Consider the following 4,704-nt stretch of genomic DNA (forward strand, 5'->3'; position numbering starts at 1 on the left):
CAGCTATAAAATTGTCATTTAGGGGCACAAAAGGTAATATAATACTACCTAGAAAGTCTGACAGAGGGGAACTGCAGAAACTGTTGGGACTAAAACACAGAGGTTTCTTGTTAAACGGTCTTGTTCCTCTGCTCAGGGTTAGACCAGTCACCACTTTAGGGATCAGGAAGGAATTTGACCTCATGGTCAGGTTAATATGGGCTGTGGAAGTTTTGCCCTCCTCTATGGCAGTAGGCAGGGCCCTCTTCCCCTGTTTTACCTTTGGCAGGTTAGGGAGTTTTTGGTGTCTTGGGGCAATATGCCTTTAGTTGAGCAACAGGGTTGCTTGTGTAGTTTCTGGAATGGGTTAGACAAGGAATTGTATAGGATGGTTAGGATAGGGATGATTCTGCCTTGAGCAGGGGGTTGGACTTAGATGGTCTCTGGAGGTTGCATCCCTACTTTTCTATGATTATATCGTTCTATGATATAAGCACACGTGCATGTCAGTAGAGGCAGTTGAAAAATTGCCAATAAAGAAAGAGGATCTCTTTCAAGCACCTTGGGTCAAAAGTGGTTTTCTAACACCACATAGTACTATGAATAAAAAGAAATTGAAGAAAATAACCTGAATGGACGAATGGAACAGGCTGAAAGTCAGGTCAAGCAAAAACACTACAAGGAGCTGCATCTAACTGCAGCAGGCAACCAGTACAAACCAGGGCTGTACCCAGCATGTGGTAAACAATACAAGAAATTGCAAATACCTCTGGTGTGCATACCATGTGCAAACATACTGATGATTAACATAGCTAATTCAGATGAATTTTGCATAGAGGCCATGAACACTTGAGATGAATAGACAGTAAATGGGACATTTCTTAATTTTAAATTGGACATGTATGCACAAGCCAAATGTGACAATGAGTGTTGTTAACACTAAAAGAAAAGCACAGGGTAGGAGAAAAGTGATTAGATAAATTTTAGAGCTTAGCTGGTAAGCTTCTCCTCACTAAATAATAGGTGAAGCATTTGTAGAGTCAAATAACAAAATGGGAAAAAATACAATTTGTAATAGTTTCAGGAAAAACAACAGCTGTTATTGTCTCATTTTGGTCTTCCCCTTCCTGGCCTTCCTGAAACACATATCAGGTCTTCACCTAAAGGTTTACATAGATGAAGATTTAGGGAAAAACAATAATGAGCATGATGAGAAGCTCTGAGCAGCTCTGTAAAAACAAGAGATTCTGGACTGAAACGAAACAACTGAAATGGAAATTCCACGTTCCAGAAATACCCACCCACCGCACCCTTCCAAACCAACAGGTTGGTGGAAAATGGTGTTAAAATAATAAGGCAGTTACTGAAAATGTGTCAGAGTTAGACTCCAATCTATTTCTGTGAAATTACAGGGTGGCACTACAAAAAGGTTTGCCATGTTCAGATATTTAGTTGAACATAAAGCTAAGAAGGAGAATCCCTGTAACACTAGGCATTTGTATCAAGTAACTTGAAGAAATATAGCATCTGAGGAAGTAGTTTGTTGTCTAGAAAAGCTCATGCCTCTCTGAGCCAGTTAGTTTCTAAGGGGCAACCATGATACCTGATTACCATTTTCAGGGGGCAGCAATCACTAGCTCTACCAACTACTCATATACATGAGATGACGAAAGCATGGATGCAATGTGCAACTGTACTCTGGTGTATCATTATAAAAGATATTGGGATACAGTGCGGGGTATCTGACATTCCCACACTTAGTGAGTGGTATTTTTTTGCTGGCTGTCTAATAGCCAGCAGCCAGAGAACTCTACTTTTCCCTTTCTGCTCAATACCAGAGCTATGTTACAGAACCAGGATGGGGAAAAGAATCATAGAATCATAGAAAAGAAGGGCTTGAAGGAACCTCTGGTGATCATCTAGTCCAATCATCTGCTTAAGGCAAGATTATCCCTAAATTATTCTTAAAACTTCAGGACAACCCATATACACAATGACCAGACATAAATCCCAAAACATTAAAAACACCCATAACCTTGCCACAGGTAAAGCAAGGAGATAGGACACTGTCAATGTGCTGCCACAGCAAGGACAGGAAGTAGTTTATTAAAATCCACTGAGAAATCAGGATCTACTGATGCCAACTGATAAGTATTCACCTTCTTCTGTTTATCTGTAAGTAGGTGAACTAGTTTTTTACCATCTAGTCAGCCATTCTATACTTAAGAATGCTCACAAATACTCAAGCTAGTATGTAGCTCCCCTGGGAATTCAAAAGCCTGTGTAGTCTTTGGGGTTTGACCCAGGGTAGTTGTAGTAAAAAGCAGGATGGAATAAATGAATCTGTAAATCAAGTCCAGGATGTTCATAATTTGTCATGGGCCACTGGTAAAACAATACAAATAATCAATAGGTTTACAAGTGAGTAATTTTTCTAATCCTGTCCAGTGAAGACTTTTGAGCCTAAGACATTTTTAACTCCCGGTAATCTTTGGCAGTCAGGAGATCAGCCCAGTCAATGGCCATGTTCATTTGATTCACTGCAGGTAGGCACACTGATATTTCTGCATAGAGCTCTTATAGTCCTACATAAATATACGATGTGATCATATAACTAAGGACATAAATTTATTATTTGTATTTATTATATATACATGTTATTATTTCAAAAGCACATCTCTTTAAGTTTTGACATTTCCTAGCTTTTAACTGTTTAAATTTGCAATGTAAATAATAAAATTTTTCTCTTGAGCTGATAAATAATATTTTCCAAAGTACCTAAGGGTCATGCCACATGGGACATCTAGCACATGTTTTATTTAGACTGTAGGAAGCATTGCTGAAAGTTAGAACATGTTCAGAGCAGCAGTAATTCTTACTGGTCCTCTGCTTCTGGCAGCAGGCAGAGGAAGGCATGGGGAGCTGAGCCCAGGGGGTGCGTGATTCTCTGTCCCCACTCTGGAACCATATGAGAGTCTCCAACCAGCTCCAGTGCAATCCTTCACTGGTGCTTGCCCAAAAGGATATCAGCTGTCAGCTGATTTGTATAGGTGTCTGCTAGGAATAGGTCAGGTATCCTCTCTTCTCTTCCCATAGTCAACAAACTATAGGATGATAAATCAGCTGATTTTCAGTCTCAGCCCCAGGACTGAAAATGATCATATTATCTCCATGGAGTACTCTAACATTAGCTCACCATGTGTTACTTAGTATGATTTGGAGATATTCCTCACTGGAAAAGGAATAACTTGGCTATTATATCATATGATAAGAGCTCACTTAGCATGTGTTATCCTGCTTGAACATGTGGACACCAGAGTTTTAAATGGTACATATAGGGATGGTACAATGGGGATCTGATCCTTAATCCCAAAATTGTGCATTTGTTGCAGGAAAATTGCAGGAGGTGCAATTGTTGGAATCAGGGATCAGATACCATTGCACCATTAAATGAATGTGTACCAGTAGCTGTAAGTGCTTTTGGACCTTTTACCCTATATGAATATAAATATTCAACATATATTTGTTCAGTGGGCAGGGATTTTTTCTTTTGTTCTGCAGGACATTCCAAATTAACTGAATGAAGAATATGTGATCTATAATTTGACTTAGATTTGGCCACTTTTTCTAAATGTCTGTCTGTATGATTTTATGACATGACAAGGGATTACAGAAAAAAAAGCAATGTTTTGACACCAGCAAACTAATACTGCAGGTTTTATCACATGCAACCCTATAAATTTCCCAAGACGACTCTTTGGATAAAGAATGTCACCTTTTCTATTGCCTGGTAAAGTAACAAAAGCATTGAATGAAACCCTGTGTATCTTATTTTCTCATTTAACGGTATGCACAGAGAGAGAGACAGAAGTTCCTATTGACCTACATGGTGTTGTGAAAAATACCAGTTTTTAAAATCACTCATTATGCCTCCATTAAAAGACACCTGACATCCTTTTCTTTTTCCCAAATTGAAAATAGTAGAGGGTAATAGATTGCGTGAAAGTGTCCAGTTTCCAGTGAGTTTGAGCACTGAGGGTGGAAGTAATCTATTTACCCATGGAACAGATGCAGCATTGGCAGAGAAAGCTTCCTCAGTATGCTTTCCAGTGCACCACAGCTCAGTCCTAGATAAGCTGTATCAGGATGTAAGAATTAGTCCTCTCCTCTTGCACACCTAACCACTGACCACTTCACTGATGCTTGCCCAAAAGGATATCAACTTTCAACTGTGATTTGCATACATGTCTTCTAGGAATAGGTCAGCTATCCTACCCTTTCTTCACATAATTCAGTAAAGATGTGGAATGATGTCAATAGAAAACCATGGATGTGGATCTTTATTTGACCTAATAATCTTCTTATTAAAGTAATTTAACCCTGAGCCAAGCTATCTCCTAATTACAGGAACATAGAACGTGCCCTGGATCATCAAGTCTAGTTGCCTACTATCACAAGCAGCCAATTCCATATAACCCTTTCATAAAGTTATTCAAGCCTTGTTTAAATTAGCTGACTGCTCAAAACAGTAGTTCCACTCCTTAATGACTATAGTAACACTGCACCTGGCAGCATAGTTTGGGGAGGAGGTGAGCAGCCAATTTCATAGATTTCATAGACATTTGGGCTGGAAGGGACCTCAGAAGATCATCAAGTCCAGCCCCCGCCCAAAGGGCAGGAAGTCAGCTGGGGTCATAGGATCCCAGGAAGATAAGCATCCAATTT

This window comes from Crocodylus porosus, unplaced genomic scaffold (genome assembly GCF_001723895.1).
Source record: "Crocodylus porosus isolate Cpor-Errol unplaced genomic scaffold, CroPor_comp1, whole genome shotgun sequence".
In the NCBI taxonomy this organism is placed as follows: Eukaryota; Metazoa; Chordata; order Crocodylia; family Crocodylidae; genus Crocodylus; species Crocodylus porosus.